General features: G+C 46.5%; 1 protein-coding gene across 1 annotated transcript in view; it reads right to left on the bottom strand.

The window, feature by feature from the left end:
* LOC118936769 (scavenger receptor cysteine-rich type 1 protein M130-like) overlaps positions 1 to 15,725 on the bottom strand; it is a 73,932-nt gene that overhangs the window by 22,501 nt on the left and 35,706 nt on the right. The gene's annotated exons all lie outside the window — the stretch shown is intronic.

Here is a 15,725-nt window from a genome sequence, read left to right as displayed (position 1 = left end):
TCATATCTCTCTCTCTCTCTCATGTCTCTCTCCCTCCTCCCCTGTCTCCTTCTACCAACTCAGTCTGTCAATAAGTCCTATCTCTCTCTCTCTCTCTCCCTCCTCCCCTGTCTCCTTCTACCAACTCAGTCTGTCATTAAGTCATATCTCTCTCTCTCTCTCTCTCCCTCCTCCCCTGTCTCCTTCTACCAACACAGTCTGTCAATAAGTCCTATCTCTCATCTCTCTCTCCCTCCTCCCCTGTTTCCTTCTACCAACCCAGTCTGTCAATAAGTCCTATATCTCTCTCTCATCTCTCTCTCCCTCCTCCCCTGTCTCCTTCTACCAACTCAGTCTGTCAATAAGTCCTATCTCTCTCTCTCATCTCTCTCTCCCTCCTCCCGTCTCCTTCTACCAACTCAGTCTGTCAATAAGTCCTATCTCTCTCTCTCTCTCATCTCTCTCTCCCTCCTCCGCTGTCTCCTTCTACCAACTCAGTCTGTCAATAAGTCCTATCTCTCTCTCTCTCATCTATCTCTCCCTCCTCCCCTGTCTCCTTCTACCAACCCAGTCTGTCAATAAGTCATATCTCTCTCTCTCTCTCATCTCTCTCTCCCTCCTCCCCTGTCTCCTTCTACCAACTCAGTCTGTCAATAAGTCCTATCTCTCTCTCTCTCTCTCCCTCCTCCCCTGTCTCCTTCTACCAACCCAGTCTGTCAATAAGTCCTATCTCTCTCTCTCATCTCTCTCTCCCTCCTCCCCTGTCTCCTTCTACCAACTCAGTCTGTCAATAAGTCCTATCTCTCTCTCTCTCATCTATCTCTCCCTCCTCCCCTGTCTCCTTCTACCAACTCAGTCTGTCAATAAGTCCTATCTCTCTCTCTCTCATCTATCTCTCCCTCCTCCCCTGTCTCCTTCTACCAACCCAGTCTCAATAAGTCCTATCTCTCTCTCTCTCTCATCTCTCTCTCCCTCCTCCCCTGTCTCCTTCTACCAACTCAGTCTGTCATTAAGTCCTATCTCTCTCTCTCTCTCATCTCTCTCTCCCTCCTCCCCTGTCTCCTTCTACCAACTCAGTCTGTCAATAAGTCCTATCTCTCTCTCTCTCATCTATCTCTCCCTCCTCCCCTGTCTCCTTCTACCAACTCAGTCTGTCAATAAGTCCTATCTCTCTCTCTCATCTCTCTCTCCCTCCTCCCCTGTCTCCTTCTACCAACTCAGTCTGTCAATAAGTCATATCTCTCTCTCTCATCTCTCTCTCCCTCCTCCCCTGTCTCCTTCTACCAACTCAGTCTGTCAATAAGTCCTATCTCTCTCTCTCATCTCTCTCTCCCTCCTCCCGTCTCCTTCTACCAACTCAGTCTGTCAATAAGTCCTATCTCTCTCTCTCTCTCATCTATCTCTCCCTCCTCCCCTGTCTCCTTCTACCAACCCAGTCTGTCAATAAGTCATATCTCTCTCTCTCTCTCATCTCTCTCTCCCTCCTCCCCTGTCTCCTTCTACCAACTCAGTCTGTCAATAAGTCCTATCTCTCTCTCTCTCTCTCTCTCCCTCCTCCCCTGTCTCCTTCTACCAACTCAGTCTGTCATTAAGTCATATCTCTCTCTCTCTCTCTCTCCCTCCTCCCCTGTCTCCTTCTACCAACACAGTCTGTCAATAAGTCCTATCTCTCATCTCTCTCTCCCTCCTCCCCAGTTTCCTTCTACCAACCCAGTCTGTCAGTAAGTCCTATCTCTCTCTCACCTCTCTCTCCCTCCTCCCCTGTCTCCTTCTACCAACTCAGTCTGTCAATAAGTCATATCTCTCTCTCTCATCTCTCTCCCTCCTCCCCTGTCTCCTTCTACCAACCCAGTCTGTCAATAAGTCCTATCTCTCTCTCTCTCTCATCTCTCTCTCCTCCCCTGTCTCCTTCTACCAACTCAGTCTGTCAATAAGTCCTATCTCTCTCTCTCTCTCATCTCTCTCTCCCTCCTCCCCTGTCTCCTTCTACCAACTCAGTCTGTCAATAAGTCATATCTCTCTCTCATCTCTCTCTCCGTCCTCCCCTGTCTCCTTCTACCAACTCAGTCTGTCAATAAGTCCTATCTCTCTCTCTCATCTCTCTCTCCCTCCTCCCCTGTCTCCTTCTACCAACTCAGTCTGTCAATAAGTCCTATCTCTCTCTCTCTCTCTCATCTCTCTCTCCCTCCTCCCCTGTCTCCTTCTACCAACGCAGTCTGTCAATAAGTCCTATCTCTCTCTCTCTCTCATCTCTCTCTCCTCCCCTGTCTCCTTCTACCAACCCAGTCTGTCAGTAAGAACTAAACTCAGCAAAAAAAGAAACGTCCTCTCACTGTCAACTGCCTTTATTTTCAGCAAACTTAACAAGTGTAAATATTTGTATGAACATAACAAGATTCAACAACTGAGACATGAACTGAACAAGTTCCACAGACATGTGACTAACAGAAATTGAAAAATGTGTCCCTGAACAAAGGGGGGAGAGAGTCAAAATCAAAAGTAACAGTCAGTATCTGGTGTGGCCACCAGCTGCATTAAGTACTGTAGTGCATCTCCTCCTCATGGTCTGCACCATATTTGCTAGTTCTTGCTGTGAGATGTCACCCCAATGTTCCACCAAGACACCTGCAAGTTCCCAGACATTTCAGTACCCAGACATGCCCTAGCCCTCACCCTCCGATCCAACAGGTCCCAGACATGCACTAGACCTCACCCTCCGATCCAACAGGTCCCAGACGTGCCCTAGCCCTCGCCCTCCTATCCAACAGGTCCCAGACGTGCTCAATGGGATTGAGATCTGGGTTCTTCGCTGGCCTTGGCAGAACACTGATATTCCTAACTTGCAGGAAATCACGCACAGAACGAGCAGTAATGCTGGTGGCATTGTCATGCTGGAGGGTCATGTCAGGATGAGCCTGCAGGAAGGGTACCACATGAGGGAGGAGGATGTCTTCCCTGTAACGCACAGCATTGAGACAACCTGCAATGACAACAAGCTCAGTCCGATGATGCTGTGACACACCGCCCCAGACCATGACGGACCCTCCACCTGCAAATCGATCCCGCTCCAGAGTACAGGCCTCGGTGTAAACGCTCATTCCTTCCTCACCCCTGGTGAGACAAAACCGCGACTCATCAGTGAAGAGCACTTTTGCCAGTCCTGTCTGGTCCAGCGACGGTGGGTTTGTGCCCATAGGTGACGTTGTTGCCAGTGATGTCTGGTGAGGACCTGCGTTACAACAGGCCTACAAGCCCTCAGTCCAGCCTCTCTCAGCCTATTGCGGACAGTCTGAGCACTGATGGAGGGATTGTGCATTCCTGGTGTAACTCGGGCAGTTGTTGCCATCCTGTACCTTTTCCCATAGGTGTGATGTTTGGATGTACCGATCCTGTGCAGATGTTGTTACACATGGTCTGCCACTGCGAGGATCATCAGCTGTCCATCCTGTCTCCCTATAGAGCTGTCTTAGGCGTTTCACAGTACGGACATTGCAATTTATTGCCCTGGCCACATCTGCAGTTGTCATGCCTCCTTGCAGCATGCCTAAGGCACGTTCACGCAGATGAGCAGGGACCCTGGGCATCTTTCTTTTGGTGTTTTTCAATCAGTAGAAAGGCCTCTTTAGTGTCCTAAGTTTTCATAACAGTGACCTTAATTGCCTACCATCTGTAAGCTGTTAGTGTCTTAACGACCGTTACACAGGTGCACGTTCATTCATTGTTTATGGGTCACTGAACAAGCATGAAAAACAGTGTTAAACCCTTCACAATGAAGATCTGTGAAGTTATTTGGATTTTTACAAATTATCTTTGAAAGACAGGGTCCTGAAAAAGGGACATTTCTTTTTTTGCTGAGTTTCTCTCATCTCTCTTCCTCCTCCCGTGTCTCCTTCTCCCAACCCAGTCTGTCAGTATGTACTCTCTCTCTCTCTCTCGCTCTCTCTCTCTCTCTCATCCTCCTCCCATGTCCCCTTCTCCCAACCCAGTCTGTCAGTATGTCCTCTCTCTCTCTCTCCTCCCATGTCCCCTTCTCACATCCCAGTCTGTCAGTATGTCCTCTCTCTCTCATCCTCCTCCCATGTCTCCTTCTCCCAACCCAGTCTGTCAGTATGTCCTCTCTCTCTCTCTCTCCTCCCGTGTCTCCTTCTCCCAACCCAGTCTGTCAGTATGTCCTCTCTCTCTCTCTCTCTCGCTCTCTCTCTCTCATCCTCCTCCCATGTCCCCTTCTCCCAACGCAGTCTGTCAGTATGTCCTCTCTCTCTCCTCCCATGTCCCCTTCTCACATCCCAGTCTGTCAGTATGTCCTCTCTCTCTCTCTCTCTCGCTCTCTCTCTCTCATCCTCCTCCCATGTCCCCTTCTCCCAACGCAGTCTGTCAGTATGTCCTCTCTCTCTCCTCCCATGTCCCCTTCTCACATCCCAGTCTGTCAGTATGTCCTCTCTCTCTCTCTCCTCCCGTGTCTCCTTCTCCCAACCCAGTCTGTCAGTATGTCCTCTCTCTCTCTCCTCTCCCTCCCCCTCCTGAGAAATACTGCTTGGCTATATGACTTCTATGTCATTACTTCCTTACTTATATGTGACCCACTTTTAAGCAGACAAGATCAGTGGTTAAACCCACCAACCTACAGGAAACACTGACATTAGAAAAACTCCACAGGAAACTGCTGGCAGAGCAGCAAAGTTACACATAGTGTGTGCTATAATATCACCTCTAACTTTCTACTGCCTGAGTTCACCTCTTATAGAATATTGGCTTAATGTTCCAGCACCTCAATATAAACAGTACCAGCACCCAAAATGAGTACTGATGAGGTCTCATGTTAGAGCAGGAGAAGGGGGGATGTGGTGTAGAAGCTAGAGGTCTGTTACCCAAGTCAACTCAACAGGCCTGATGCTATATGTCAGGGTCAGGCTGGGCTGGGCCAAGAGAGGAACAGGTTACTGGTTATGATGACATCACTGGTGAGAAGACAGTGATAAAAATATATTCTCTCTCTCCCCCTCCTCCCTCTCTACCCTACTTCCCTTCCCCTCCCCCTCTCTGTCTCCCTCCCATCCTTTAATTTATATTAAATAAAGTAAGGGGAGGTAGAAGAAGGGGAAAGGGGGAGAAGAGGAGAGGAGAGGGGGGAGAAGAGGAGAGGGAGGAGAAGAGGAGAGGAGAGGGAGGAGAAGAGGAGAGGGGGAGAAGAGGAGAGGAGAGGGAGGAGAAGAGGAGAGGGGGGAGAAGGGGAGGGGGGAGAAGAGGAGAGGAGGAAGAAGAGGAGAGGGGGCAGAAGAGGAGAGGAGAGGGGGCAGAAGAGGAGAGACGAGGGGGGAGAAGAGGAGAGAAGAGGGGGGAGAAGAGGAGAGAAGAGGGGGAGAAGAGGGGGGAGAAGAGGAGAGGGGGCAGAAGAGGAGAGGGGGCAGAAGAGGAGAGGGGGTAGAAGAGGAGAGACGAGGGGGGAGAAGAGGAGAGAAGAGGGGGGAGAAGAGGAGAGGGGGGAAAAGAGGAGAGGGGTCAGAAGAGGAGAGAAGAGGGGGGAGGAGAGGGGAGAGAAGAGGAGAGGAGGGAGAAGATGAGAAGAGGGGGGAGAAGAGGAGAGGAGAGGGGGGAGAAGAGGAGAGAAGGGAGAAGAGGATAGAAGGGAGAAGAGGAGAGGGGAGAGAAGAGGAGAGGAGAGAAGTGAGAAGAGGAGAGGAGAGGGGGGAGAAGAGGAGAGGAGAGAAGGGAGAAGAGGAGAGGAGAGGGGGAGAAGAGGAGAGGAGAGAAGGGAGAAGAGGAGAGGGGGAGAAGAGGAGAGGAGGGGGGAGAAGAGGAGAGGAGAGGGGGGAGAAGAGAAGATGAGAGGAGAGGGGGAGAAGAGGAGAGGAGGGGGAGAGAGGAGAGGAGAGGGGGGAGAATAGGAGAGGAGGGGGGGAGAAGAGGAGGGGAGAGGGGGGAGAAGAGGAGAGGAGGGGGGGAGAAGAGGAGGGGAGAGGGGGGATAAGAGAAGAGAAGAGGAGAGGGGGAGAAGAGGAGAGGAGAGGAGAGGGGGAGAAGAGGAGAGGAGGGGGGAGAGAGGAGAGGAGAGGGGGGAGAATAGAAGAGGAGAGGGGGAGAAGAGAAGAGGAGAGGGGGAGAAGAGGAGAAGAGAAGGGAGAAGAGGAGAGGGGAGAAGAGGAGAGGAGAGGGGGGAGAAGAGGAGAGGAGAGGAGAGGGAGAGAAGAGGAGAGAAGGGAGAAGAGGAGAGGGGGGAGAAGAGGAGAGGAGGGGGGAGAAGAGGAGGGGAGAGGGGGGATAAGAGAAGAGAGGAGGAGAGGGGGAGAAGAGAAGAGGAGGGCCTGCCTGCCTGCGTGCCTGTAGTATATACACGAAATCAACAAAAGTATGTGGACACCTGATCGTCAAACATCTCAATCCAAAATCATGGGCATTTGCATACCCCCTGCTGTCTGGTCCGGTAGAATATCACCTGTGATGCTGTCTGGTCCTGGAGAATATCACCTGTGATGCTGTCTGGTCCAGGAGAATATCACCTCTCACAATATTGGGGCAGCAGGGTAGCCTAGTGGTTAGAATGTTATGTAAGGATCAGACTGTATAGGCTATATTACATGTATTTAGTGTATTATTGGGGCAGCAGGGTAGTGGTTAGAATGTTATGTAAGGATCAGACTGTATAGGCTATATTACATGTATTTAGTGTATTATTGGGGCAGCAGGGTAGCCTAGTGGTTAGAATGTTATGTAAGGGTCAGACTGTATAGGCTATATTACATGTATTTAGTGTATTATTGGGGCAGCAGGGTAGTGGTTAGAATGTTATGTAAGGATCAGACTGTATAGGCTATATTACATGTATTTAGTGTATTATTGGGGCAGCAGGGTAGTGGTTAGAATGTTATGTAAGGATCAGACTGTATAGGCTATATTACATGTATTTAGTGTATTATTGGGGCAGCAGGGTAGCCTAGTGGTTAGAATGTTATGTAAGGATCAGACTGTATAGGCTATATTACATGGATTTAGTGTATTATTGGGGCAGCAGGGTAGTGGTTAGAATGTTATGTAAGGATCAGACTGTATAGGCTATATTACATGTATTTAGTGAATTATTGAGGCAGCAGGGTAGCCTAGTGGTTAGAATGTTATGTAAGGATCAGACTGTATAGGCTATATTACATGTATTTAGTGTATTATTGGGGCAGCAGGGTAGTGGTTAGAATGTTATGTAAGGATCAGACTGTATAGGCTATATTACATGTATTTAGTGTATTATTGTGGCAGCAGGGTAGTGGTTAGAATGTTATGTAAGGATCAGACTGTATAGGCTATATTACATGTATTTAGTGTATTATTGGGGCAGCAGGGTAGTGGTTAGAATGTTATGTAAGGATCAGACTGTATAGGCTATATTACATGTATTTAGTGTATTATTGGGGCAGCAGGGTAGCCTAGTGGTTAGAATGTTATGTAAGGATCAGACTGTATAGGCTATATTACATGTATTTAGTGTATTATTGGGGCAGCAGGGTAGCCTAGTGGTTAGAATGTTATGTAAGGATCAGACTGTATAGTCTATATTACATGTATTTAGTGTATTATTGGGGCAGCAGGGTAGTGGTTAGAATGTTATGTAAGGATCAGACTGTATAGGCTATATTACATGTATTTAGTGTATTATTGGGGCAGCAGGGTAGTGGTTAGAATGTTATGTAAGGATCAGACTGTATAGGCTATATTACATGTATTTAGTGTATTATTGGGGCAGCAGGGTAGTGGTTAGAATGTTATGTAAGGATCAGACTGTATAGGCTATATTACATGTATTTAGTGTATTATTGGGGCAGCAGGGTAGTGGTTAGAATGTTATGTAAGGATCAGACTGTATAGGCTATATTACATGTATTTAGTGTATTATTGGGGCAGCAGGGTAGCCTAGTGGTTAGAATGTTATGTAAGGATCAGACTGTATAGGCTATATTACATGTATTTAGTGTATTATTGGGGCAGCAGGGTAGTGGTTAGAATGTTATATAAGGATCAGACTGTATAGGCTATATTACATGTATTTAGTGTATTATTGGGGCAGCAGGGTAGCCTAGTGGTTAGAATGTTATGTAAGGATCAGACTGTATAGGCTATATTACATGTATTTAGTGTATTATTGGGGCAGCAGGGTAGCCTAGTGGTTAGAATGTTATGTAAGGATCAGACTGTATAGGCTATATTACATGTATATAGTGTATTATTGGGGCAGCAGGGTAGCCTAGTGGTTAGAATGTTATGTAATGATCAGACTGTATAGGCTATATTACATGTATTTAGTGTAGTAATGGGGCAGCAGGGTAGTGGTTAGAATGTTATGTAAGGATCAGACTGTATAGGCTATATTACATGTATTTAGTGTAGTAATGGGGCAGCAGGGTAGTGGTTAGAATGTTATGTAAGGATCAGACTGTATAGGCTATATTACATGTATTTAGTGTATTATTGGGGCAGCAGGGTAGTGGTTAGAATGTTATGTAAGGATCAGACTGTATAGGCTATATTACATGTATATAGTGTATTATTGGGGCAGCAGGGTAGTGGTTAGAATGTTATGTAAGGATCAGACTGTATAGGCTATATTACATGTATTTAGTGTATTATTGGGGCAGCAGGGTAGTGGTTAGAATGTTATGTAAGGATCAGACTGTATTGGCTATATTACATGTGTTTAGTGTATTATTGGGGCAGCAGGGTAGTGGTTAGAATGTTATGTAAGGATCAGACTGTATAGGCTATATTACATGTATTTAGTGTATTATTGGGGCAGCAGGGTAGTGGTTAGAATGTTATGTAAGGATCAGACTGTATAGGCTATATTACATGTATATAGTGTATTATTGGGGCAGCAGGGTAGTGGTTAGAATGTTATGTAAGGATCAGACTGTATAGGCTATATTACATGTATATAGTGTATTATTGGGGCAGCAGGGTAGTGGTTAGAATGTTATGTAAGGATCAGACTGTATAGGCTATAGGCTATATTACATGTATTTAGTGTATTATTGGGGCAGCAGGGTAGTGGTTAGAATGTTATGTAAGGATCAGACTGTATAGGCTATATTACATGTATTTAGTGTACAGTGGGGCAAAAAAGTATTTAGTCAGCCACCAATTGTGCAAGTTCTCCCACTTAAAAAGATGAGCGAGGCCTGTAATTTTCATCATAGGTACACTTCAACTATGACAGACAAAATGAGAAAAAAAAATCCAGAAAATCACATTGTAGGATTTTTAATGAATTTATTTGCAAATTATGGTGTAAAATAAGTATTAAGTATAAGCAATAAGTATCACTGGTTAGCGGACAAATCAGGTTGTTGGTGCTGTTGAAACAAACACAACTAAAAACACATGGAAATGGGAGATACAGTTCCTTGCGAAAGTATTCGGCCCCCTTGAACTTTGCGACCTTTTGCCACATTTCAGGCTTCAAACATAAAAATATAAAACTGTATTTTTTTGTGAAGAATCAACAACAAGTGGGACACAATCATGAAGTGGAACGACATTTATTGGATATTTCAAACTTTTTTAACAAATCAAAAACTGAAAAATTGGGCGTGCAAAATTATTCAGCCCCCTTAAGTTAATACTTTGTAGCGCCACCTTTTGCTGCGATTACAGCTGTAAGTCGCTTGGGGTATGTCTCTATCAGTTTTGCACATCGAGAGACTGACATTTTTTCCCATTCCTCCTTGCAAAACAGCTCGAGCTCAGTGAGGTTGGATGGAGAGCATTTGTGAACAGCAGTTTTCAGTTCTTTCCACAGATTCTCGATTGGATTCAGGTCTGGACTTTCCCTCAGCTGTTTACCAAACCAAGTCTCAGGGCAGCCATTTTGTTGCTGTTTAAATCCTAGGTTGTCCCTTTAAAAAAGCCAAATCAATCGATCAACCAATCTGCAGTTCAAACAATAACAAAGATGTCATTCCACCACTGTTTTGGTAATAAGATGATGGATGGGTCTAGAGAAATGTAACTACTCTCAAATTCATAGACAGACCTATGGATGCAAGGACTGACCATCCATGAAATCAACATTATAGTTTTAACCATGTTGAGGCTATACAGTGTTGATTCACATTGTTTCTAAACATTGGAATAAAAAATCTTATTTGGGGTTCTGATGGGGTACAACAGTTGAACTAAGCTCATGAGGCATGTGTTATATTCTTCAAGAATCAATGGCTATAAATAATATAAATGTAGCAATTACATATTTCCCCTTTAACACCACACATCAGTTCAACAACTGCAGAGTTTGTGCCTCTGTTTTTAAGACAGTACTTACTAGTGTTAATCACGGCCCGGTTTCTCAAAACCATCTTACGGCTGAGTTCACCGTTAGAACCATAGGATGCGTTAAGATGCGTTGGGGAAACCGGGCCCAGATATCCAGTGTCCTCCTCTTCCTCCTCTTTTGTCGATGTGACAGTCATCTCCCCCTCTTTCACTCCATAAACTGCATCCTCCTCTCTCCGCTTCCTCTTCTTTTACTGTAACATCCTCCTCCTCTTTCACTCTGAACGAGTCTTCCTTTTCTTCCACTGAAACGTCTTTCTCTTCTTCTTTCACGGGAACAGCCTCACCCTCTACTTGTTTTTGTATTGAAACATCCTTCTCTTCCTCCTCCTCTTTCAGGAGAACTTCTTTCTCCGTCCAGAAGACCTCCTCTTCTTTAGCAGGAGGAGAGTAACTTAGTGAACTCATGGTCGGAGATGTTCGCTAGCTAGCATTAGCAACTAGCCTAGTTCTAAGCTAATTTAGCAAACCAGCTAGCTGACAAACAACGTAATTATATAATTAAATGGGCCAACACGTACATACGACAGAAGTGTGTTTAATACACAGCGACTAATATACACCAAAAGAGTGTAAAGAGAGTGAATGTTGTAGCTATGTTTGCTATAAAGCTACCGAGGTGTCTAACTGTTGTTGTTGAAGGAGCGTCCCGTCCACTAGATTATACGTCACACTGGCAGCGTCGCCTGAACCTAAAAGACGCACATCGCCATCTGCTGACTGGAGTGGCAACGCAGTTGAGGAACCAAACGTTTATTTTTCATTTATTTCATTAAAGTTGATTATTATATTATGTCGTTCAAAGAGAAGCATGTGTTGATTTATTCGCTTTTAATGAGTGACAATTTAAAACAAACTCTAGACCCACTACATATTTACATTGAACCATAGTTCTGACAGGGATCATTTAGACCCACTACATATTTACATTGAACGATAGTTCTGACATGGATCATTTTGACCTGGGGCATATCTTTTATCACAGCCAAAATGGGGTTAATTTAATTTTTCATGACTTTGTCAATCAACTTGTTCTTAATACATCTAAATCATGGGTTTAGTGTTTCATCCAATTGAAGGCACACACCTGTCTATATAAGGTCCCACAGTTTACAGTGCATGTCAGAGCAAAAACCAAGCCATGAGGTCAAAGGAATTGTCCGTAGAGCTCTGAGACAGGATTGTGTCGAGGCACAGATCTGTGGAAAGGTACCAAAAATGTCTGCAGCATTGACGGTCCCCATGAACACAATTTTAGCGGTTCCATCATTCTTAAATGGAAGAAGTTTGGAACCACCAATACTCTTTCTAGAGCTGGCCGCCCGGCCAAACTGAGAAATCGGGGGAGAAGGGCCTTGGTCAAGGAGGTAAACAAGAACCCGATGTTCACTCTGACAAAGCTCCAGATTTCCTCTGTGGAGACGGGAGAACCTTCCAGAAGGACAACCATCTCTGCAGCACTCCACCAATCAGGCCTTAATGTAGCAGTGATTAAATTGTCAACATTTATTTCAATGGACAATTCTATGAACTGTTCTGTGAAATGTGTTGGCTAGAGATGACTTGCAGGAGCTTGCAGGGTTTTGTAGTCTTGCATGTTGTCTACTTTGATGCTAATAAGCATATTTGAATCCGAGAGTAAAGAGAGACACATATATTGATAAGATTATTTGTATATATTATGGATCCCCATTAGTTCCTGCCAAGGCAGCAGCTACTCTTCCTGGGGTTTATTATGGATCCCCATTAGTTCCTGCCAAGGCAGCAGCTCCTCTTCCTGGGGTTTATTATGGATCCCCATTAGTTCCTGTCAAGGCAGCAGCTACTCTTCCTGGGGTTTATTATGGATCCCCATTAGTTCCTGCCAAGGCAGCAGCTACTCTTCCTGGGGTTTATTATGGATCCCCATTAGTTCCTGCCAAGGCAGCAGCTACTCTTCCTGGGGTTTATTATGGATCCCCATTAGTTCCTGCCAAGGCAGCAGCTACTCTTCCTGGGGTTTATTATGGATCCCCATTAGTTCCTGTCAAGGCAGCAGCTACTCTTCCTGGGGTTTATTATGGATCCCCATTAGTTCCTGCCAAGGCAGCAGCTACTCTTCCTGGGGTTTATTATGGATCCCCATTAGTTCCTGCCAAGGCAGCAGCTACTCTTCCTGGGGTTTATTATGGATCCCCATTAGTTCCTGTCAAGGCAGCAGCTACTCTTCCTGGGGTTTATTATGGATCCCCATTAGTTCCTGCCAAGGCAGCAGCTACTCTTCCTGGGGTTTATTATGGACCCCCATTAGTTCCTGCCAAGGCAGCAGCTACTCTTCCTGGGGTTTATTATGGATCCCCATTAGTTCCTGCCAAGGAAGCAGCTACTCTTCCTGGGGTTTATTATGGATCCCCATTAGTTCCTGCCAAGGCGGCAGCTACTCTTCCTGGGGTTTATTATGGATCCCCATTAGTTCCTGCCAAGGCGGCAGCTACTCTTCCTGGGGTTTATTATGGATCCCCATTAGTTCCTGCCAAGGCAGCAGCTACTCTTCCTGGGGTTTATTATGGATCCCCATTAGTTCCTGCCAAGGCAGCAGCTACTCTTCCTGGGGTTTATTATGGATCCCCATTAGTTCCTGCCAAGGCAGCAGCTACTCTTCCTGGGGTTTAATATGGATCCCCATTAGTTCCTGCCAAGGCAGCAGCTACTCTTCCTGGGGTTTATTAAGGATCCCCATTAGTTCCTGCCAAGGCAGCAGCTACTCTTCCTGGGGTTTATTATGGATCCCCATTAGTTCCTGCCAAGGCAGCAGCTACTCTTCCTGGGGTTTATTATGGATCCCCATTAGTTCCTGCCAAGGCAGCAGCTACTCTTCCTGGGGGTTTAACATGGATCCCCATTAGTTCCTGTCAAGGCAGCAGCTACTCTTCCTGGGGTTTATTATGGATCCCCATTAGTTCCTGTCAAGGCAGCAGCTACTCTTCCTGGGGTTTATTATGGATCCCCATTAGTTCCTGCCAAGGCAGCAGCTACTCTTCCTGGGGTTTATTATGGATCCCCATTAGTTCCTGCCAAGGCAGCAGCTACTCTTCCTGGGGTTTATTATGGATCCCCATTAGTTCCTGCCAAGGCAGCAGCTACTCTTCCTGGGGTTTATTATGGATCCCCATTAGTTCCTGCCAAGGCAGCAGCTACTCTTCCTGGGGTTTATTATGGATCCCCATTAGTTCCTGTCAAGGCAGCAGCTACTCTTCCTGGGGTTTATTATGGATCCCCATTAGTTCCTGCCAAGGCAGCAGCTACTCTTCCTGGGGTTTATTATGGATCCCCATTAGTTCCTGCCAAGGCAGCAGCTACTCTTCCTGAGGTTTATTATGGATCCCCATTAGTTCCTGTCAAGGCAGCAGCTACTCTTCCTGGGGTTTATTATGGATCCCCATTAGTTCCTGCCAAGGCAGCAGCTACTCTTCCTGGGGTTTATTATGGACCCCCATTAGTTCCTGCCAAGGCAGCAGCTACTCTTCCTGGGGTTTATTATGGATCCCCATTAGTTCCTGCCAAGGAAGCAGCTACTCTTCCTGGGGTTTATTATGGATCCCCATTAGTTCCTGCCAAGGCGGCAGCTACTCTTCCTGGGGTTTATTATGGATCCCCATTAGTTCCTGCCAAGGCGGCAGCTACTCTTCCTGGGGTTTATTATGGATCCCCATTAGTTCCTGCCAAGGCAGCAGCTACTCTTCCTGGGGTTTATTATGGATCCCCATTAGTTCCTGCCAAGGCAGCAGCTACTCTTCCTGGGGTTTATTATGGATCCCCATTAGTTCCTGCCAAGGCAGCAGCTACTCTTCCTGGGGTTTAATATGGATCCCCATTAGTTCCTGCCAAGGCAGCAGCTACTCTTCCTGGGGTTTATTAAGGATCCCCATTAGTTCCTGCCAAGGCAGCAGCTACTCTTCCTGGGGTTTATTATGGATCCCCATTAGTTCCTGCCAAGGCAGCAGCTACTCTTCCTGGGGTTTATTATGGATCCCCATTAGTTCCTGCCAAGGCAGCAGCTACTCTTCCTGGGGGTTTAACATGGATCCCCATTAGTTCCTGTCAAGGCAGCAGCTACTCTTCCTGGGGTTTATTATGGATCCCCATTAGTTCCTGTCAAGGCAGCAGCTACTCTTCCTGGGGTTTATTATGGATCCCCATTAGTTCCTGCCAAGGCAGCAGCTACTCTTCCTGGGGTTTATTATGGATCCCCATTAGTTCCTGCCAAGGCAGCAGCTACTCTTCCTGGGGTTTATTATGGATCCCCATTAGTTCCTGCCAAGGCAGCAGCTACTCTTCCTGGGGTTTATTATGGATCCCCATTAGTTCCTGCCAAGGCAGCAGCTACTCTTCCTGGGGTTTATTATGGATCCCCATTAGTTCCTGCCAAGGCAGCAGCTACTCTTCCTGGGGTTTATTATGGATCCCCATTAGTTCCTGTCAAGGCAGCAGCTACTCTTCCTGGGGTTTATTATGGATCCCCATTAGTTCCTGCCAAGGCAGCAGCTACTCTTCCTGGGGTTTATTATGGATCCCCATTAGTTCCTGCCAAGGCAGCAGCTACTCTTCCTGGGGTTTATTATGGATCCCCATTAGTTCCTGTCAAGGCAGCAGCTACTCTTCCTGGGGTTTATTATGGATCCCCATTAGTTCCTGCCAAGGCAGCAGCTACTCTTCCTGGGGTTTATTATAGATCCCCATTAGTTCCTGCCAAGGCAGCAGCTACTCTTCCTGGGGTTTATTATGGACCCCCATTAGTTCCTGTCAAGGCAGCAGCTACTCTTCCTGGGGTTTATTATAGATCCCCATTAGTTCCTGCCAAGGCAGCAGCTACTCTTCCTGGGGTTTATTATAGATCCCCATTAGTTCCTGCCAAGGCAGCAGCTACTCTTCCTGGGGTTTATTATGGACCCCCATTAGTTCCTGCCAAGGCAGCAGCTACTCTTCCTGGGGTTTATTATGGATCCCCATTAGTTCCTGCCAAGGCAGCAGCTACTCTTCCTGGGGGTTTAACATGGATCCCCATTAGTTCCTGCCAAGGCAGCAGCTACTCTTCCTGGGGTTTATTAAGGATCCCCATTAGTTCCTGCCAAGGCAGCAGCTACTCTTCCTGGGGTTTAATATGGATCCCCATTAGTTCCTGCCAAGGCAGCAGCTACTCTTCCTGGGGTTTATTAAGGATCCCCATTAGTTCCTGCCAAGGCAGCAGCTACTCTTCCTGGGGTTTATTATGGATCCCCATTAGTTCCTGCCAAGGCAGCAGCTACTCTTCCTGGGGTTTATTATGGATCCCCATTAGTTCCTGCCAAGGCAGCAGCTACTCTTCCTGGGGGTTTAACATGGATCCCCATTAGTTCCTGTCAAGGCAGCAGCTACTCTTCCTGGGGTTTATTATAGATCCCCATTAGTTCCTG

Source organism: Oncorhynchus mykiss, chromosome 19, assembly GCF_057628025.1.
Source record: "Oncorhynchus mykiss isolate SJ-2025 chromosome 19, ASM5762802v1, whole genome shotgun sequence".
NCBI classification, from domain to species: Eukaryota; Metazoa; Chordata; class Actinopteri; order Salmoniformes; family Salmonidae; genus Oncorhynchus; species Oncorhynchus mykiss.
Note: the sequence above shows the minus strand (reverse complement) of the source record. Positions and strands in the feature narration are given on the sequence as shown.